Consider the following 23578-nt stretch of genomic DNA (forward strand, 5'->3'; position numbering starts at 1 on the left):
ACCACTTGTGACTGGTTTAGAGTCGGACCTGGAGCCCGCTATTCTTACCATGTGAGTTCTGTCTGTAAGTCAGTTGGCAACCCATCTTGTGACATAGGGGTTTATGTTCAGGCTGGTGAGTTTTTCTATAATGCCCGAGTGAGGAATGGTGTCGAACGCCTTGGCGAGATCAAGATAGGCTGTGTGAACCAGCTTTCCCTCGTCTATGGCCTTGGTGACTGTCTCGAAGAAGTCAACCAGGTTTAGTAGGCATGATCTGCCCTTAACACAGCCGAACTGGGTCGGGTCAAGTGTTTGGATGTTCCCAATGTCTTTGTTAATGAGTTCCATGATGATGCGCTCCATAGCCTTGCAGACTAGGCTAGTCAGGCTTATGGGGTGATAGTTACCAGGGTCAGTTGTGGCCCCTCCATTGTGGAGCGGAATAACCATTGCTGTGCACCATTCTATGGGCATGTAGCCTGTGGAGAGGCTGAGGTTGAACAGCGTGTTTAGGTGGGGGGTTAGTTCGTTCTGTAGTTCATGCAAGACACAGCCTGGGACACCATCTGGCCCCATTGATGCTGTGTTTTTGGCTTTTGAAAGGGCTGTTTTCACCTGTGCTTCTGTGATTTCCGGGACACTACACTTTTCCGGTATTGTTGTAGGCCCTTCTGAAGGTGAGAGGGAGGTGAAGTTTGCACTGAATCTATCTGCCAGGATGTTGGCAATATCAGTAGGTTCAGTATATTTTGTGCTATTTTGCACTAGCTCAGAGCATATCTGCGAGTTGCCACTTAGATTCTTGACATAGCTAAAGAAGGCTTTGTGGTTATCTTTCGAATCCTTGGCTATTTTTCTTTCAAAGTTAGCCTTGGATGATTTTATGAGGGACCTTAGTTTCTTACTGATACTGATCAGGGTTGTCTTTCCTTCTCGGGATTTGCTTTTTTTCTGAACTAGTTTCCTCCTTCTGTTGTATAGCCTGTTTATGGCAGGGGTCCACCAGACTGGTTTCCTTCACTTAGGGGAGTAGTCTTGGTTTTGCTAGGGATGGCACGATCCATGCATCCTTGTAGGTGCTCATAGAGTGCAATTGTAAAGAATTCTGCATCTTGGTCTGTGTTATCCTTTAGCGTGGGAGCTGTGAAACTTACCACCTCTGCCTTAAGTAAGGTGAAGTTTGCTTTAGAAAAGTTTTTCACTGTGGTTTCCTTGGTTGGGGGTGGTGGGGTGTGGACATCCAGGGTGATTAGTTTATGGCCTGATCTAACCAGTGATAGGTTGACCTCCGGTACGGAACACCTGTCACCCATGTTGGTGATGACCAGGTCCAATATGTTGTGGCCCCTGGTAGGGGAGTTTACCAGCTGATCTAGGGCATTTGAGTTGATAAATTCCAGGAAGCGCTGAGCCTGGGAGTTTGTACTCAAGTAGTTTTCCCAGTTAATGGTAGGGTAATTTAAATTGCCCAATATCAGGGTGTTCGGTAGGACCTTCATATTTTCCAGTGTCTCCAGAAAGGTGGAGTGGTGGTCCTGGGTCACGGAGGGTGATCTGCAGCAGGCCACAGTTTGAGTTGCAGATTTGCCCGATGTTAGTTGCACATGGATGATCTCAGAGGTATCATGCTGCACCACTAACCTAGAGGTGTGGGTATCCTTGATTAATAAGGATTTACCCCCTCCTTTTATGTTTTGGTCCCTGTTCTGTGGCCGAAATGTGTGGTATGAGTTGTATCCCAGTAGTGCTGGAGTGCTCTCTGGAGCCTTGAACCAGCTTTCAGTCACTGCACAGATGTCGATGTTCTCCATACTTAGGAGTGCTTCGAGCGCATGAATTTTGAGATTTAAACTCCTGGCGTTGAGTAGCATAAGCCTCATTTTTTTACTTGTCCTGTTTACGATGGTGGGTTTGAATTTTGAGCCTTGTCTAAAAAAGGCACTATGGTGGTAGCAAGAGCCTTGGCCAGTATTCGAAAGCCAAGGGGTGACAGGTGCAAGCCGTCTCTTGCGAAGCAATGCAGCTTGTCGAGCATGTCATCCCAGGCTGAGAGACACTGGATTCCCTTTGAATGACACCAGAAGCTTAGCCAATTGTTGAAATTGATCATTGTTTTCTTTATACTGAGTTATCATTCTTGTTGAGGGCAGGATGCTACTCAGGGTCAGGGTCATACCCGCCTGGGCTACATGATCAGAGAGCTCTTCCATGTCTCTTTTCATGTAGTCCAGGGAGGTACATCTCAGGTCATTCACACAAATGTGAACAAAGACAGAGTCATATTTGTACTTGTTCTGGAGTGACCTGAGTGCTTGTGTTATGTGGCGGATTCTGGCTCCCGATAAGTAGCTAACAGTAATCTTCTCCTTGTCCAGCCTAGTGAGTGGGGCGTCAGTGTGCCTGACTATTGAGTCACCTATTACTAGTGTGTTAGGTAGGTTGGATGGTAAATGTTGTCAGTAGGTGCAAATACACATTGTGAATTTCTTGGGACATGCAGGGTAACCTATAGCTGACTAGGATATATGGTACGGGATTTTGTCTATGGTGATCCACACATGGAGGAACTCCTATGTGTCATCCTATTTGACCACCTTGGAGGTATGCTTGTTTCTGATGTATATTGAGACACTGCCTCCTTTAGCCCTTTTCTGTGCAGCTATTGATCTAAAATTATGAAACCTTGCACAACCAGGTTACTGTCTGCCACTTTAAACCATGCCTCCATAACTGCACAGATGTCTATATTCTCGAGTGTGAGGAGGGCTTACAGAGAGTGTAGTATTTTGTTTGGCTCCTGGCATTGAGCAATAACATCATGGAGTTTATCTGAGTTTATTTTATTATGTCAGTAGTTTTCTGAATTTGACATTGCCTAAAAAAGGCACTTGCCTTAGGGCCTTAGTGTTTGGGGCTCCACTAAGACTGTTGTGTGGTGTTAGGTGTTGTTTTTTTCAAGTGCATTTGGGATTGCTGTGACATAGCTTTGACAATGGGTGATATAAGCAATCTTTTTTGTGCCTCATTATATGTTAGTCTATGTATGTTTGTTGTGTACTATGTGAGGTAGTTGTGTGCATTGTTTCAACAAACTGATGTACACTTGTTCCCTTTAGCCTTCAGTGTCATTGTGTAATTACACCTCTCACATAACGTGCCTGCTTCTTTAAAGATTAACTGGTTGTCAGTAAACATGAGACAATTGCTACATTGTCTCAAGATGCCCATGTCCACAAAGCTGGCTAAGCAGGAGTTAGGAAATTGCATACCCATACTATCCAGTCCTTTGATTTGTGAGCTACAAGGGTGTGGTAAATTGGGGTTGAAGGCTAGTAAGAGTGCTTTATCAGAGCAGATTATGCTAAACAGTATTAAGTTCTACTAACGTTAATGCCTACACAATACTGAATTCAACTAAATCTGTAGGTATTGCCACTTGACTCCCAACCAGCTGCTCTAAGCTTGCTGGCACAGAAGATATTTGTGCTTTATTGCTTATTTACAGGGTATAGATTTATGAACCTTTCTTTGTAGGTGTTGCTACTGTACAGGGCACTGCTCTGCTAACCCATGCAAATGTGTAAAAAATTCTAGCAACACAGGAAAAACAAAAAACTAATTAATGACCCCTCTGTCCAATAAAATGACTACATTATGAGCCCTTTAGTGTATTTACCAACTCAGACATTCCAATCAAACATCTCCTTCCACAAGATGAATAAACCCAGTTCTCCTAATGTAAAAATATAGTAGAACTGACCCACAGGTGCAATGCTACCACAAACCAGTTGCACAACTGGCTGGAAATCCCTTGCTGAATGCAATTTCAAGACAATTTTACAGTAATAACAGTGCAAGCAAGAAGTATTTTTTCTTTACAAAAAGAAAAAAAGAAAACAAAAATCAGTGAAATGCACACATAAGAGCAGGAAAAAGTAGTGATCATTCAAAACAAGGTAGTGCAATTTAGAAATCAAAGGAACTTAACTTTGCCTGGATGGCACTGGAAACAAGTAAACACTACCTTAATGCAGGCTGGGACTCCAAGGTTTGCTAAGCTCCTGGAAACTGAACAGCAGACAATATTTAGTAAAGGAGATTTACTCAAGAGCAATGCTGGTTTGCTGGGAGGGAACTCAGTGTCATGGATCTAAAGAAAACAATATGTGAGAAGAGTACATACATAGCTTATATATCATAAGGGGTGGAGGCCACAGATGCAACCTTATTTTAAAACACCACCAGCAATAAGGGTGGGAGGGTTAAGGAAAACCCTCCAAGCTATCTAGAGAGGAAAACAATTAAATAAAGGCAATATTGGAGCTCTTTCAGAAACTTTAATTTAATATGTTAGTATGGGATGGTGCAGACACAGAATGCAACTGTAAGCAGTTAAAAGATAAGCAGGTAAAAGCGCTAAAGTACAAACTTGAGCAGAGACAATTCTCTCACTATTGACCTTCTGCTATGGTTAAAGGTACCAGACTATGCAGAAATTTACCAGTAACACTGTTTATAGAAAAATGCAGTAATAAATGACTAAGGCTCAATATTTCAAAGGATTACACAGCTCTGCCACCACTGTGAATTAAATAAAATGGCTCTGGGCCAGCAGGGCTTAAAATACAAGTGGCTAGCTTTTAAAAGTAATTATACTTGTGGAAATAGAAGTGCAGAATAACACAGAAAAATAATCTTCCCATAACTGTTAATAAAGAAGACTAAGGTCCCAGAACAAACTTAAAAATGTGAACACATGGAACAAACAGAGTAGAAAAGTACAAGGTATTATTACCACAGAGGTCACTAAGTGCAACTCAGATATTTAAGTACAATTGAAATAATTAAAATAATTTAATGATCTCTCCTTTGTTTGTTGAAACGCTAGTTACTCACAGTTCTACACCCCTCCAAGTCTTGGATAAAAGACAGTAGGTGGGGGTAGCTCTGTGCTGGAAACAGAAGCTAATTAGAGACGTATCCAATCAGATAAAGGCAATATTGGAGCTGTTTCAGGAACTTTAGCTTGATGTGTTAGTACAGGATGAGGCAGATACAGACTGTAACTCTAAGCAGGAAAAAGATAAACAGAATATAAAATCACTGAAGCATAAACTGGGGCAGAGACTATTCTCTCACTGTTGACCTTCTATTACAGTTTAAGTGACAAGACTATGCAGAAATTTACTAGTAACACTGTTTATGGAAAAAATGCAATAATAAATGACTAAGGCTCAAAATCGTACAAGATTACACAACCCTGCCAACACTGTGAATTAAATGGTTGTATAAGTAGATACTAATGAGTATTAGTATTACAATGAGTGATGTGATGTACGTAAATTAAGTAAACCAAGATGGGGAGGGATTCAGGAACATATAAAGAATGTGATGAGGTGCAAAAACATGATTGGCATTGACTGCAGCAAAATCTTTATTTTTACATTAGGGAATTGGTGAAATAATTTATGTACAAAAGCAGGGAATAACCATCAGTACTCTTCCAAATATATATACCAATATAGTTATGTATATGTAGAAAAATTAGTGTACTTTAATTTAATAATTTTTCTGAATACGTTTTATTTATAAAATATTTATTTATAAAATGTTTGTTTTTATGCTTTGGGTGGTAAACATAATGCATTAAATTAATTTTGTTATTTATTTGACTAGAAATGTAGGTTATTTAAAATTTAAATTATCAAGCTTGGAGAATAGTATATCTTTTTAGATATTCATTTGGAAAGGCATTGGAAGGTGATATTACTTTGGAAGTTAAGAAAAATTTATATTTACACAGGACTAGCAAACAGCCTAAGATAATGTTTGCAAACATTGTAAGAGTGCAGGTGATGCATCTAGCAAGACTGAATAATGACAATGACATAATACTAGAAAAATGATTAAATGACATATTCTCTGACTTTTATGGAACAGTGGGTAATAAGGAAAATATATTGCATCAGAGTTCCCTAATAAAGGAAGTTCCTAAAACCCAAGATAAACCATTTTTTTCTGTTTGAAAATATTTGTATTCATTTTCAAAAAGAAAAACATGTATACAGGTTATTTATGACAGTGAAATATTTACAAATTATTTAAACAGGTTAGCTAAAAGCAGTAAACAGATATCAACATTAAAACCAAAATAAAGTATTTACAAGGGTGTCTATTATTGACATATAATCAACTTTCTATACAATTGTTTCCCAATTATAATTTGCTACAGTCATTACTCTCCATTATACAATGATCCCCCCCATTAATATTCAAAAACGTGCACGCTGATTGGTCAGTGTGCATGTTGTAAATCAGAGTTATAGTAATGGAAAAAGGTCCAGTCGCCCGGACTTTTTCCATTACTATACCTCTTTTTTTTTTACAGCAACGGAGAATGCAAGATCTCTGTTGCTTCACACTGTCTCGCTATGTTAAACGAGTTTAACATAGCGAGACAGCTTTAAAATAAGCAATGGAGATTCTCTGTTGCTTTTTTTAAAGCTGTCTCACTATGTTAAACCCATTTAACATAGCAAAACAGTTTGTAAAAAGCAACAGAAATCTTGCTTTCTCTATTGCTTTTGCCCGCAGCTCTGATGTACTGCGTAGGCATACGCATGTGCAGTACATCAGAACTGCCACAGAATACCAGACAGCTGCGGAAGAGCAGCAAGGAGGCATTATACAATGCCATTATTTAAGAAAAGTAATTTTTTTTTCTTAAATAATGTCATTGTATAATAGCAATAACCCACTTCTGGTGTGGGTAATGCTGGATTTACCCATGGTTGGCTTTGTTTGGCCACTCAGGTTCGCCCTCGTGACCAAACCACACCAACCGTGGGTAAATCCAGCATTACCCACACCCAGGCGTGGGTTATTGCTATAGTATTTCAGTTACTTTTTGCCATGCTATATATATAATGATGTAGTTACATTGTTGCCATGCCATATATAATGATGTAGTTCTTTCAGTTCTTCCTTTAATACTGTTCATTTCCAATTGCGATACTGCTGACACCATATTCCTGTATTGCTTAAATGTTGGAGAAGCTTCGGATTTCCAGTTTGATGTAATGTTTTTTCTTGCAATGGCTAGGAGAGCCCACAAGATTACATATTTTGTTCTTGGTACACAGTCAGGTGCAGGTACATTAAACAAAATAAGAGATTTAGAAATCTGGAATTTGTCATTGAATACCATTTGCAGAAAGTAATTTATTTTATCCCAGTATGGTTTAATCAAATTTCATTCGTAGAACATATGTTGCCAGTCTGCTATTATTGTTAAATCACATCTCCAACAGCCAATATTTTTTTAAACATAAGTTCCATTTTATGAGAGGTTACATAAGATCTGTGTATGGATTGCCATGCAAAGAGTTTCCAATGTAATGAAAGTGATGTCTGCAGTTCCCAATGTAATGAAAGTGATGTCTGCAGTTCCCAATGTAATGAAAGTGATGTCTGCAGTTCCCAATGTAATGAAAGTGATGTCTGCAGTTCCCAATGTAATGAAAGTGATGTCTGCTTTGGAGAGAGAAGAACTCATGTTTTATCTCTGTCATTTGGTACTTGCCCATAACTAAACTATAATAGTTCCATATTTTGTCATTATTATAGGTTTTTATTTTTTCATTTGTTTTATAAATAGAGGATAAGTATCCCTTTCCATTAATGGGTTGACTTATTAATAATATTATATGTTCTATGAAATTAGGAACATTCTGTCTTATTGATGGTTGCATTGTTTCTTGTTTGTTTAATATATATTGTCTTAATTCTTGTATATGTAGCCATGAACTATTTTCCATATTTAATTTCCTTTGAGTTTGGTCTATTGACAAAAGTTTTCCAGAGTTTACCAGTTGATGCCAATGTAGTAATCCCTTTTCTTTAAGCATTTTGACTACTTCTATATCAAATGTTATTATATTGCCTTGTGTGTACGCTACTGGATATAGTATAAATGACCATGCTTTAATATCTGGATTGCTATTAATAAGATTTTTGAAAATTTTTAATGTATAAGTAATGTACTTGGAACTTATATTTTTATGTTTATGTATCATCATATATTTAGCCATAATGATATTGTTTTAAACAGTTTTTTTTTCTGATGGCACCTAACAATATAACATCAGTCAATGACGATAAAATTTCATTAGCTTTAACTTATAATACATGCACTAGGATAGTGCAAACAGTAGTAGGCAGACAGGGATTTGGGAATGTCTTATTAGACAGGTCATTTGGATATAAAATATCTCAAAATCTTAAGCAAAAGTTGTGATAAAAGGAGCAACAGAATGAAAATAATTTAAGGGTTAGTCAAAGGCTGGGCACTATACATTGTATTAGGTATTATTTTTGTTAAAATTTGTATAAAGAAAAAGGGTTTGTACATCCAGTTACAAAAAGAACATATATGTTTAAAACTATTGTGGACTGTGAATCCATGAATATCTTATATATATATATATATATATATATATATATATATATATATATATATATATACATTACTATGTGTAAATTATGTTCTGCCTTCTATACTGAAAAATCTAATAAGAAACTCAAAGAAAGAATATGTGATCATTTGTCAGACATCAGTAGGAAAATGAATATGAATGCATTATATAAAAGTAGTGAAGAATGGGTGATGCTCACGATTTCACTTGTGCTCTTACAATGTATTAATAATTTAAGAGGTGGTGATACAGTATCTAGAACAGAAAATGTTAAATATAAGTGGCTAAGCATGTTAAGGGCAGATATACCAATGGGTTTACATGAGAAATTAAGACAATATAGAAAGTGATAGCATAGGAAGGAAATTATGTCATGGGATGTGGGTATTTTTTTTTTTTTTTTTTTTTTTTTTTTTTTTTTACATTTGTTAACCGGGCTAGTCCAACTGGATACATGTCCATTTTCAGTGGAGGCCCGAGGAGAAAAGCTCCACTAACTACTACTTAACAAGTTAAAGAATACATATACAGAATTATGCGATAAAAGGAAACATTTGCTTAAAATATCTTTCAGAATGTATATACACAAGAGTACAATATGAGACTTCGCAGGAGAGTTAGGTTAGATAATTTACTAGGTTACAGTATTACTGCATTATACTGAGAAGTAGAATTAGATTATGATAGATCGAGATGAAACCTGAAAGAGGAGAAGGAATATTACAGAGAGGTAACTCATACAAAGTAATGGAAGTAATACATGCACATAGAAAGAAGGTAAATAGAGAGTGAGAGGGATAGGTAGAGGAAATTAGTGTGAGTTAGAGTTTAGTCGGGGTTAAAGCATGGACATATCCACTGATTTTTAAGATAAATTCTTAGTTTTTGTTTGAACAAAGCAGGGGTAGGCATTGAAGTAAGTTCAATAGGAAGTTGATTCCAGTGTTTCCCAATGGCGTTAGAGAAAAGGGAGTCACCAGCAAGATTGTTGGATTTAGTTAATGTTACTAGGAGTTTGCTTGAGGAGCGAAGTGAATTCAGGTTAGAGTAAGGGGTAAGAAGTTTGGAAAGTGCAGGTGTGTTGTTAGGTTGATAGAAGGCTTTTTGGACAAAGGAAAGTTGGGAAAGAAGCAACATATTTTCTAGTTCTAGCCAGTGAAGTTTCTGAAGGTTCAGACAGTGGTGAGTTCTGAAAGGAGTGCCAGTTGCAAATCTGGCAATGCTATTATATGTGTTAGTCAGTTTAGAGATTGTTTTTCTTCAGGTTAGTGAAAATTGATGAGGCATAGAGAAGAGTTGAAATAAGGTGAGAGTGGGCAAGGTTAACTTTTGCTGTGGGGGTTAAGAATGTTTTAATTCTGTAGAGGGAGCCCAATTTTTTGTTTACAGTTTTAATGGTATTATTAATGTGACAATCATAGGTAAGGTTGTTATCAATCATGACACCTAGTAGTTTGGTAGTAGAGTCGGCTGATATGAGGGTGCCATTAATAGATAAGATGGAGAAGTCTAATGTGGGGGACCTAGTAGTAGGTTTAAAGAGGAGGAGTTTTGTTTTTTTAGCATTTAGAAGTAGGCAGCATTTTAAGAACCATGCTTCTACTTTGTGGAATACATTTTGAGTAATAGTTTGAAGCTCAGGTATGGTTTTAGCGGAGCAAATAAGAGTGGAGTCGTCTGCATATTGTATACAGCTAGCTTGGGGAATAGCTACTTGTAGGTCATTTATAAAAAGGGAGAAAAGGAGGGGTCCAAGAATAGAGCCTTGAGGGACACCAAGAGAAATTGGGAGAAGAGAGGAAAGTTTGTTATCCCAGAGGACTGCCTGTTTTCTGTTAGTGAGATAGGAAGTGAACCAATGGATAGCCTTTGGTTGTAAAGCAAGAGATTCCAGGATTTTTATGAGGAGGGGGTGGTTGACCATGTCAAAGGCTTTGGACAGATCGATAAAGAGGGCTGAAGATAGAATATTATTGTTGCGGTTTGTGTTTATAAAGTCAGTAAAGGAAAGGAGAGCAGTGGTGGTACTATGAAAAGGCCTAAAGCCATGTTGACAGGGAGTAAGAATGCTATTTTTAGTTAAGTGATTCATTAGCTGGTAGTGAACACATTTTTCCATGATTTTTGCTAGGGGAGACAGGAGGACTATAGGTCTGTAGTTAGAGTATTCATTGGAGTTTCCTCCTTTATGTAACGGTATAATGTGTGAGATTTTCCAGATGTCAGGTATGGTTCCTTCATTAATAGTTCTGTTGATAAGGATAGAAATGGGATAGGCTATTTCCTTAGCAGCTTTTTGGAGGAATTCAGATGGAAGTTGGTCAGCAGAAGGGGTACATGGTTTAAGTTTTTGGAGGCATTTTTGGATGAAGGTGGTGGAGATGGGTTGTATTATAAATGTTGGTTGATTAGAAGATGCAAGATCAGGGATGCTAGAATTGTCAATGGGAAGGTTGGAGGCCAGTGAATTGATAGTATTAGTAAAGAAGGAGTTGAAAGCATTGGCAGTTTCATGGGAAGAATTATTACTGGACCCAGAGGGAGAGGGAGTGGTAGTCTGTCCGGGGTGGAGAAGTCTATTCAAGGTAGACCAGAATTTTTGGGGATTATTGTAATTTGCTTGTTGGAGGTTACTATAGTAGTTTTTCTTGTCAGAAAGAATAGCTTTTTTGGTACTGTTTCTTAGGTGTCTGAAAGTCACTTGATCTGAGGGAGATTTACTAGTTCTCCATTTTACCCAGGATTTGTTTCTGAGTAGCATTTTTTGTCTAGTTTCCTTAGATAGTCAGGGGGCAGGTTTAGTTTTGACTCTGATAGTTCATTTTGGTGCATGATTGTCAAGGATTGATAAAAATGTGGTATTAAAAAATTGAACAGCTTCTTCTAGAGGAAGAGTTTCTAGAGGTTTCCAGTTACAGGCATTTAGTTCAGTGTTAAATAGGATAGGGTTAAAATATTTCTTACTGCGAGAAGTTCTGATGGTGGGGGCGTTAGTAGTGGTGTTCTTCTTTCTTATGATATAGATTAAGTTGTGATCACTAATGTCGTCTGGCAAAGTGCCGGTTTGATATTGTAGTTGTGGTTTATTGACAAGAATCCAATCTAGTATACTTTCTTTGTTGTTAGGTTTGTTAATCCTAGTCGGGGTGTTTATTGTTTGTGTAAAGCCATGGAGATTAATAAGAGAGAGTGGGTTGTTAGTATTGACTGAGAACCAGTCAAGGTTAAAGTCCCCAAGTATTACAATTTCTTGTGGGTAGGTAGATGAAGCCCAGCTAAGGATGTTTTCTATAATTAAGGAGTTATTTCCAGGGGGTAGATAGATACAGATAATATAGATGGCTTTTTTTGGGTTCAGTTGTAGTTTTGATATAAGGAGTTCAGTCTTGGAGTTCTCCAGGGGAGTATAGGGTACTAAGGATAAATTTAGATCAGACTTAAATAGGAGTGCTACTCCCCCACCTTTGCGGGTATTGCGGTCCAGTCTCAGAATGTTGTAACCTGGTGGAATGATTTCAGTATCTTTAGTGAGGGGTTTTAACCAGGTTTCAGTTAAACATAGGATGTCAAAAGAGTAATAATCAAGAAGGGAGTGCAGATGGGTGACTTTGTTGTTAACACTTCTGATATTAAGGTGTCCTATGAGTAAGGTATTTGCATTAGAGGTTGGTAATGGAAGGGATGAGTTAGAAATGGTAGGTGTGGCTTCAGAGGAAATAATAGAGGGTCCTGGGTTAGGATGTATATCACCATCTACCAGGGTAGAGGGTAGTGTTTTAAGTGGTGTTTACTGGTAAATAACAGTAAATATTTTAGTTTTCTTAGCATGAGATTATTAGGTTTAAGATGGGATAGTCTGTGGTATTTAGCTAAGAGGTAGCAAGAGGTAGATGTAATGTTAGAATGTGTGAAATTTGAGGTTGTTAAATCTGAAGCAGTTTGTTTGGAAGAAGTTTTAAAGTGATAATTATACTTTATTTCATAAGAGGTCAGGAGATAGGGTAGTATGAGTACTAGAAAAGAGATAGACAGGGGTAGTAGCTTAGCTGGATTTTGTTTAATTATATAGGCCATGGATGCCATTGTATAAGTTTTAGAGGACAAGTTGAGGAGGGGATAAAAGGAACTACCAGGCCCAAGATAGGATATAAGTATAGTAGAAGTTAATGAAAAGTGGAAGAAGGAGCTAGAGTATAAGTCAAGGTGTAGGAGGGAGGGGAGATGAGAGGGAAAGGGAGTAAGGTAGTTACTAGTGGGTGGAGACTAACAAATTAGGACAGGGGTTTGGATAGGTGTGTTTGTGTAGGGGGTGTGGTAAGTGAAGTATAAGGGTAGGGGTACGTGGGGTGGGTGGGATAAGGGGGTAGGGAGGGGAGCGGAGCGGGGCAGAAACAGTTAGAGTAGAGAGAGCGTAGCCAATCAGTTCAGCAGAGGAGCTGAAACACTACGTAGATAGGAAAGTAGGAATAGGAGCTTAGTGAGAGAAATGATAGTTAGATATAAAGGTGAAAAACATAGAAGGAACAAGGTAAGTATACAAATAAAGGTACAAGTATTATACAGGGAAGAAAAAAAGGTATGCTGAGGGAAAAGAAAGAGGGGTTAGAAAGATAGAATATAGTCAGGATTCAGTCACGTAGTATGAGTAGGAGGAAACAGAAGGAGATACAGCAGCCAAGAGTGTACAAGATGGGAAAGGAGAGATTAAAAAGGATGAAGGAAATCAGGACAACCTAGAGAAAGGTGAGGGTAGCAGACACAGGTGACTCTAGTCAGGCAGGAGCATGAGGGAGTATGACACCTGGCTAGATATGAGTGGAGAGGGAGAAAAGTTACTATTACAACGCTAGCAAGCAGGGGAGAGTAAGCAACCTTAGGTGGTTCCACGTGGGTGCTGCACACGATAGGGTTATAATAAATAACAGTAGAAACAAAATTGGACATACAGCAAAAATCACTTTTCTGCTTTGACAATAGGACCAGCAGATGAGAGGTATTTTAAGGTGCTTCCTGGGTGCCGACACAAAAGGCCTTTATTGTAGATTCAGGGAGACAACTGAATACGTCAGCAGGGAGGGGACAACCCAAATGAGGAGCACTAGGCTTCAAAGCTGGAAAGAAACAAGAGAGGTGGGTTAGGAATAAAAGGTATAAGGGAGTACAAAGTTAGTTAGAGAGTGAGAGAGCAGGTGCAGGAGTAGAGAGAAATACATTTAAATATAAGCATTTGTAAAACAGCAGCAACTATTGTTAAATATAAACTTTTGTAAAACAACATCAACAGGTCATGTGAGGTAGAGTGCAAATTTCACAGGTACAGCTGGTATGCATTAGTACAATTCCCCTAATGAAAACATGCGCCCGGTTGGAGGCCCCAGGACAATGCTATTAGGATGTTCTTTATCCTAGTAATCCCTGTCTTCTTAAGTATGCAGGGTAAAAGTATAGGATCAGCATAAAGCGTATATAAAGACAAGTGAACAAACACAGGGAATAACACTGACCAATGTAGAAGGTAGATGCACACTACAATAGGACTCAGTTCAAAAAACCTCTTCTCAGCCTAAAGTACTAAATCAGCAAGAGGCTAGCAGATAAAGTAGGGTGCGATTAAACAAGGTTCACTGGAGTATTGTGTTACTAAGCTGATGAAGCACGTGATGAAAAAGTTTATTGTTTTATACTAGTTTTAATATCTGAATAAAGTGATCTCCTTGGTTCCTGAGCCATTATTTCCAATTGTTTTACATTTTTGTATCTGGCTTTGTTTTATCAGCTGGAGCTGCCTGTCTGCATAGAATTGCAGAAATATGTTAGAGGATGCCACAGCATTAATTAGTGTGTATATGCAATAGGCTATTACTGATGCTACAAGCCACAGTGATGTGCGTTGCCACCATATGAGGTGCTGTGCTATCTGATTCCACTTAACATTTCATGGGCTTCATGACACTAACATTGTGTACCACTTATGTGCAAATAGGGATGCCATGCAGGAGTCAGTAGATGTGTCGGCCTCATCTGTAGGCCCATGGGGGTTGTGGATTACCTGTCCCAGTGGATATCAAAGTTGTATGGCTTTACATATACTAATCACAGGGATATTTCACTGACTGACTGGGGATACAACGGGGGTTTCCTAGGCATCTGCTTTGAAAATACACCATCAGTTTCTCTGCACCATGCTGCAACATGCGGTGGAGCATATGTGATTCCACATACCAAAGAGGAGAGAATACACACTATTCAGAACTTGTATGATGCAGCCCATATTTCTGAGTCACTGAGGGAGCCATAGACTGCACTGACTTTGAAATAAAGGCCCCACGTGGGGACAGAGGAAGAAGGTATGTGAACGATAAAGGGTATCACTCCGTTAAATGCTAGGTGGTCTGTAATGCACAGAGTATCATTTACAATATGTCAAGCCACATAGGCAGTTATCATGGTTCTACATTTGGCAGACATCTGACATCTTTCAAAGGTTTGTGAGGGATAAATTCCCCCAAGGGCATCTTATTGATGATGTTGGATATGCTATGGAGTCCTAGCTATGACATCCATCAGAAATCCACAGAATGAGACAGCCTAGGGATACATCGAAGCCCTATCACAAACCAGTGACATTGAAGCATATGTGATTGGGCTCCTGAAGACATGCTTTCATTGCCTCCGTGTATCTGATGATGCCCTCTATTATGACACTGGTGCATGTGCTGAAATCATTTCAGTTTGTGCAGTGCTGCACAATATAATACTTAGGAGAAAATTACAGCAGAAGGAACATGATGACCTCTTTGTGTGATGCGTGTGTCTTGGGTGTCTGTGGACACAGATACTGTGTTCATGGCCTGAGCACACCAGGCAGTGTTGGCTGAGCTAGATGAAGACTCAGTAAAGCAGCCAACAGCAGAGAATGAGCATGTTAGAAGGAGGCAGGTACAAAGAGGCAGCAGTGCAATTTGGTCCATAATACAGCATATACACTATAGTAAATTTGATGCATGCAAACCCAGCACCAGGCTGTGTTTATCCATGCATAGGATGGCTACACTTTGCATCAAACATAGGCAAACCAAGTAACAAAGAATAAAGTGCAGGACATAAATAATCATCATCATAGGATTATAAGATCATAGGAGGACCCTTACAAGCCTAGCCAAGTACCACCCTTGTTCCCAAGAATATCAAGGTATAAAGTGGAACTCAGTCAACAGCTACTACCCCTTTCCAAAAGGGACACAGGTGAAACTCCCAGGGTGAATTTGTAGTTTACAATCCAATCATCCAAATTACAGTTAAATACAGTCAGCAAGGGTTTCTGTTTCACTGAACTAGAAGTTTGTTGCAGAGGAGAGGTAACCTCTGTGAGACATATCTGTCTCTCCAGTAAGTCTTGTTGATTTCACATACTAGGTTGAGTGCACTATCCTTAACCCCTCCCTAACCCTAGGGTCCATAACTACAGCACACTTCCCCTAAGAAAATATACACAAACAAAATAAATAATCCACATACATACATTTAACAAAAACCTACACTAAATCTTACATACACTACCTATCTATGCACTTACCTTAACCCGCACCCTAACCCTAAGGTCCATAATTATCGCACACCTACTTTATGGAGTTATACCACAGACGGGCCAACCATTTGACATTCGCTGTAATGCCGGTTCGTGACATTCACGGATTTGCTTAAAAGGACTTTCGCTCTCATAATAGGGACCCATATACATATATATATATATATATATATATATATATATATATATATATATATATATATATATATATATATATATATATATATATATATAGGTTCACTACATATGACCGAAGACCATTTGACTGAGACCAAATGACCGAAAGTTAATTTGACCGAAAACCCATATGACCGAAAACTCATTTGACCGAAAAACAGCACTGACAGGTATATGCCATGTTCCCCACTGTAGTGTGACCCTGGAGTGAGAATATATTGTTGGGGGGATGTGGGGGGCACAGTAAATACATTTGTATAGGTGCTTATACAAGGCATTGGTGTAAATCCTAGTATAGGTCTCCATGCAATCAGTGAGGGCAAGCACTAAGAAGCTATTAATGCTGTGACACCTGTGCACTGGCCCAGCAATCAAGGAGCCTCAATCCTCACCACTAACACCAGTGAGGGGTGTCCATATAGGGGAAAAGAAAATACACACTCAGTAAAGTACAATTTCCCTTAAGAGCACACAGATATCACAGTCAGTCTGGGCTGGTTTCTCCTTTTCTTCCAGGCCCCAATAAGACTCCCCACTGGCACAGCTATAGGGTCCAAATCTCAGTCTAGTGGGCAAGCTAAAACCTCCAGCACCCTCTCTGTCCAACCAGTGCTTCATGTCCCTGCCCAAGTAGCTAACACACACACACACACACACACACTTTGAGATAAGAGGTATTTACAACCACACAGACACATATGGGTAAGGCTGGCACAGGTTCTCCAGCTGTGCCCCTTTTATCCAGACTATATGGTAGTACCACTTGCCACCACCCACTAATATTTATCAGTTACTCAAAGGCCTTATTAAAGGGTGTCCAATAATTACTGTGCAATATTATTATCCAAATGGTAAGTGCAATTAAACAGTCAAGACTTATTTGGAGTGACTTGGTACACTATCACTACATACATGCAATGTACACTTAGAGCTTAAATTATCTCTACACAACTACACAAGATCTCTACACAGTGCTAGTCAAGAGTTCAGAGATCACAGAGAAATACTTAAAATAATACTGTAGAAAAGTTCTGACATCACAGAAAAACAAACTATTCCAATATTCCTATTTCCTAGCTATATCTAAGAGAAACACTAAAGTCTAAGATCCTACTTACATATTGACATGGGCAGTGCTGAGTTGGATGTTCTCAAACAAATGCTCTAAAGCTCTCATTCTTTCTCTCCCTAAACTGATAACCCAGTACCACTGATTCATTTCAGATTACATCATTTCTTTCTGGTTCCTAGGCTAACAGACTCACAGAGGTTTATAGCCCCTTTGATTTTACAGCTGGTCAGGAACCAGGGCAATAAAAGAAATTATACATTCAAATTCTAGCCATTATATCTGGCCTCAAAACAATAGACAGAATTCCTTTATTCAGACATATTGGCTCTGAGTTTTGACATTAAAGAATTGACTTGTCAGCTTTGTTACAGCAGAGTTCACTGTTGTTACATTTTTGCAGTTCAATACCCAATGCAGTCTTTTCACATTTAAGAGAACAGGTCTGTAGCTTACATTAACAAATGACAGAATTATCTACAAAATTCTATCTGGCTAGGCTAGCAGCCTTTACCTATCTTCACAAATGCCATCACATATTAGGTTGTAATTGGCTTTAGAAGGTCAGATGTTATCGTTACTTCTAATGGGACTAATTTATGATCAGACCTCACTAGGGAGGGCTGCACACATGGGGTGGTGCAACGATCACCCATGTTAGTGAGCACCTGATCCAGAATGTTTGAGCCCCTTGTGGAGGTGTCAATCAACTAATCCAGAGCACTGAAGTTGATAAAGTCCAAGAACCTTTAGGCAAGTGTTTGTACCAGTATAATTTACCCAATCTATGGATGGGTAGATAAAGTCACCTAAAACCATGGTGTTTGGTTGTGTCTTGAGAGATTCAATTAGATCCAAGTATGCGGTGTGGGTATTCTGGTTCCTGGAGGGGGTCCTCTAACTGGCAATAACTTGGAGAGGGGTCTTACCTACAGTCAATTGGACCTGGATTAGTTCAAGGGAATCATTTTGTTTGACCACTCTAGAGGTGTATTTATCTTTGATGAATATTGATACTCCACCTCCTTTAGTCCTTGCACTTTCAGTTTGTGGTCTGAATATGTTGAAGGCATTATAACCCGGTGTGGTTGGGGTGCTTTATGCATTCTTAAACCAAGTCTCTGTGACTGCTCAGATGTCAGCATCTTCTAAGGTGAGGGCTGCTTCCTCTGAGTGCAGTTTTAGGTTTAGACTCCTAGCGTTTAACAACATAACCTTGAGGTTGCTTTTTGAAGATATTTTATATCAGGAATGTTGTTGATGTGACATTGCCAATAAAGGCACTATGGGGGAGGCAATACCCTTAGCCAGTCAGTAACTGAAATCCCAGAGGTGACAGATGAAGACCATCTCTGGAAAGCAGTGTGGCCCATCTACCATGTCATCCCAGGTTGACAGGTACTGGATCCTCTTAGAATGACACCAGAAACGAATCCAATTGCTGAAGCCAATCATTTTTTGCTTATATTGTGGTATCATCTTAGGTGAAGGTAGTATGCTGCTCAGGGCTAGGGACATACCTGCCTGAGACATATTCAAAGAGCTCAGTCATGTCTTTCTTCATACACTCCAGTGAGGTATGTCTCAAGTTATTCACACCAACATGAACTATGATGAAGTCATAGCAGTACTTGTTGTGGAGAGACTTGACTGCCTGTGTGATCTGGTGGATCATGGCACCTGATAGCTAGCTGACCATAACCTTATCCTTGTCCAGCCTGCTGAGTGGGACATCTGTGTGTCTCACTATAGTCACCTATAACCAAAAAAATTGGTTTAGATGTGCTTTACCTTAGGGGCTTGTTTGGTGAGACACTTGTGCTTGTGGTTTTATGTGTATCGAGTGCTGTAGGTACTGTATTAGGTGTAGCATGTTTGTGTTTCAGAGTTCTCTGGTGTTTAAGTAAATTTCTGGTGAGTACCTCTGAGTATGATAGTTTATGTGTTGGCAGCATGGTTTGTGCAGGAGGTGTAGTATGTGAGATGACAACTTGCTCAGTGTCACTGTTCTGTGAATGAGAGAGCAAGGATTCCAAATTCTTAGTGTATATGCATCTCTCACACATTGAGCTTGAATGGTTTAGGAGTAGTGGGTTTTCAGTGTACATGGAGCAATTGCTACACTGCCTTAGGATACTCATGTCAATCAGGCTGGCAGGAGAAATGGAGGAGAACTGACCATCCATAATGCTAGGTGTAAATTTGCTTACTTTAATGAGGAAGGATGTGGTTTAATTGGGGGCTTAATGCTAGGTCTACACTATTGGGGCTCTCAAGGGGTATGAAACTATTAGGGATTAGGAGATTTCAGTTAAAATGGCAAGTGCTGTAGAAAGCCCAGCTGAGGTGCTCTCTGAGCAGCTAAGTGCAATTTAAGGGACTCCTCAGTTGGAGCACGGGCAGCTTCTAACGGAAAATAAATCGACTTTATATTTTGCATCTATGACCACCAATGGTTACCTATACTGCGCAGTGCTGCATGAAGGTGCACTGCTCTCAAACAGCTGCCTCAAGTTGTTCAGATGAAGATAGTAGAACAGTGGCTGATCACCAAACTCTATGGAGCTGTGTTATAACAAGAGCAAACCCACACACAAGAGGGACTTATGTAGCAACTGTGACAACCCTTTTTTAAAACAAGTTAAGCAATTTTCAAACAACCTGGCCAATGGAAATGCTCAGTACTAAGCCTTATTCCAACAATCTCCAACTCAGATGGGTCCTTTGCTACACCCATCTGCACAAGGGTGCAGGGGGCCCTCTTAATGTATGATGGGGGGCTAGTTTTATTGCTCAAATAATGCCAAACAGTCTGGATACAGCAAATCTGAATCTAGCCTATGCTACAAAAAACACAAGTACTAGAAAATACAAAGTGCAGGAAAACTGAAACAGCAAAACAATAAAAATGGCTAAAACAGTTAAACATAAGTGGCAATTCAGTAATACAAAGGTTAAAATTGCAGTACAGTGAAAACATGCTTATTTTTCTGTAGATTTCAAAGGATGCCTTGGATTTCATTTGGATTCACTCCAGAGATCAAAGAGAGCACACCAGTCCTAGAGCAGTTCCTGTAAACTGAGCCTCTACTCAATCATGAGTACAAGTGTGAATGCCTTTCACGGAGAAATGTGTGATAGATATAGAAACTGATAATATATCACTGAAATAGGTGTGGCTTTGTATTGGACCACTGCCACTGGCTGTCTGAGTGTGTGAGGCACTGAGGGCTGTAGTGGTTTGTGTGTGTGTGTGTGTGTGTGTGTGTGTGTGTGTGTGTGTGTGTGTGTGTGTGTGTGTGTGTGTGTGTGTGTGTGTGTGTGTGTGTGAGTGTGTGTGTGTGTGTGTGTGTGTGTGTGGCTGTGTGTGCTGAGTCACAACCTCAGCAGTAGTTGCAGCACTGTGGCTCGATTAATAGACAGGTCCAGAGTATGTATGGTAGATAATTTGGCATTCTGTTTTTGTCACATCCACCCACGAGAGCCACCTCTACCAAGAGTTACACGGGCAGTACCACAGCCTTAGATGGATGGGTCTGGGGTGTGTGACCATGATTGTTATCTGTTACCAGATGTCCTACTATTGTGACTTTCATGACCCCAGGAATGCTCTCACTGGGCTGTATTCACTGTGGTAGCTGATGCTGCTGTGGAAGTGCTAATGCTGAATGACTATGATCTTGGTCATCCATGGCCATGATGGCCACCATTTGTAAAGGTAACATAGGATCATCTGCATTGATGGAGTCTGCCCCATAATGTGCAAGCATGAATGGATATTGTATGTATAAATATGTGACTGAGTCTATTAAAGTAGTCACCCGTATCAGACTTACACTCCTGGAGGTCACCCTTCACATTCTGCAGTACCCGTATCAACTCAAAACTGACTATGGTAGTATTAGCCTGTGCCTCTGTGATGGTTATGCACATGCATTGTGTCACATTCATTGATGCAGCTGAATCAGGAGAGGGTGGTACACATCTCCAAAGAATACCAGTATGCACTCCATTTCTTTACCCCTCACCCAGTGGGGCATTTGACAGATATTGATGACCTACTTATGCGGTGTGTATCTTCAGGCACAGAGTCTGTGTCCATGGTTTGAGTTGGTATCCAGTAGGTACACTCCCTGTGTCCAACACACATTTTCTGTACATCCTAATCATTCCTGCTGATCACCACCATATCATCAGAATAATAAGATCTTCCATCATCAGACATTGGAACTTCCATGGTGGTGTGTCATATAGAGGCTCACCTGTGAATGCAGTCAAACAGAAATCTCAGTATAAGTACAGCCCACCACCTCTAGCATAGTCCCAGTGCAAACTAATTGTTATAGTACATAGCAACAGTACTGGGAAATACCTTATGTTGTGCAAGCGCCTTTGTTGGTTGCAGTCCTGATGTTCCTATAATGCCCAAAACACACAATATTACTAAAATGTGCACTGAGTAATGGGACAAGAGTATGCCAATGCCCACTTGGTGCATCTCTGATGGATATTCTAGAGGCACAGTTCAGCTCAACTCCACTGTCCAACACCATGCTGTGTGGCTCTTAATGGCCCCCTGTGATAGAAGGAAGTAGTAGTCCATGAAAACCACAAAAACTGACAGGCCAAAAAAGAGACATAAAGATGGCAGAGTAGTCTATTATGGATAAAGAAGAAATTACTTATTGTTACTATTATGCAAGAAGCCCAGAACTTCCAGATAGACAATTAGGGAAAAGAAAAATACTTGCACAAGAAAAATTGTCAAAAGCTTCAAATGTGACTGATTGCAAGAGTAGTCTATAAAGGTAGTGATACATTTTAACTGTTTGTTGACCATTTATGTAGCTAAAAAGCATATACTGTGCTTTGTAGCTGTACAGAGCTCCTGTATTGCCATATATATTACATAGTTTAAGTGACAGTGTTATGCCTGCTTGTCTGGTAGCTAGTTATTAGTGCTGATAAGATAAGATCTTTCGCATAATAAATGTTTTCTTTCTAGGTAGTCCCCTCAAACTATCCCAGTATAAGACACTCCTGACTGAAAGGACATTACCCTGAAAAACTTTACCTGCTACAAGTCTTTGAAGTCCAACCTGCAATTTGAATAAGGTTAATACCATAACATGTACTAGTATCTTAACACTCTACCTATGTACTGTTTCATGCTGCCCTGAGTCTAAAGGTACCTCTTGGCTCCCTCCACATTGTGCAACCTAGCTAGATTTTTCCCCAACAATCTTACCTCTTTAACCTACAAATCTACCCTGCACACATTACTTTCATCCAGCTCCCCTGCACATAGCCCATAAAATATACCCTGCAGCTTTTAATTAATCTCTGCAAGGGGACAATCTATAGCTTAAACATAGCCCATAACTTTGGTGTAAAACTAAACCAGTAAAATACAACCAAAAATATACATTTGGAGTGAAATTAAACTAGTATAATACAGCCAAAAAGATACATTTGGTGTAAACAGAAGCAAGTGAAAAGATACATTTGGTGTACAAAGAAAAGTAACAAGTAAGCCCAGGGATATAATTGGAGTTAGTGTTAGCCCCACTGCCCTCGGGCTCACTCCGCTCCTCTTCCTGCCCCCTATTCCCACCCACCCCCATTAGTGCTACATTTCAACTAAACTTAGCCACTCCCCTCATGCTAAACACCAATCACTGAATCTGTCCCGCCCCTGTACCCATTTCCTTCTCATCCACTATTCCACATCCTGTAAAGCACAGTCTTCCATCTAACTACCTTACAATCACAAACTAAAGCAAACCACCGCCAACTCTGGGTAACCAGTATGTCAACACAGTCCACTATTAAGATGAAAATAAACTGATAAAAATAAATAAGATTATATTATTTTTAATAATATTTTATAATACAAATTAATATTCATTTTTAATTTTTAATACAAATTAATATTAATTTTTAATTTTTAATTAATTGGACCCCATCCGTTGATTTAGATCTTTTTATACAGATCTTTATGCATAGATTTCATATATAGAATCTTATTTATTTTTATCAGTTTATTTTCATCCTATATATAGAATTCTTAGATGTAGCTTTGCTGACATAGTGTCAATTTTAGTCATGTCGACCTGTTTATGTAACATTGTTTTGATCTATGTTATACATAGTTGAAATATTTTATATTTTTATATCTTATATTTTTAATATTATATGCATGCACGAAGTACGCTTGTAATGTACACGCTTCTGTACTTTAGTGCTGTCACCGGTCTTCATGCTGCTTGTCACAATCTACACTCCTTT

Source organism: Protopterus annectens, chromosome 1.part2 (assembly GCF_019279795.1).
Source record: "Protopterus annectens isolate FY-2018-M chromosome 1.part2, PAN1.0, whole genome shotgun sequence".
Taxonomy (NCBI): domain Eukaryota; kingdom Metazoa; phylum Chordata; order Ceratodontiformes; family Protopteridae; genus Protopterus; species Protopterus annectens.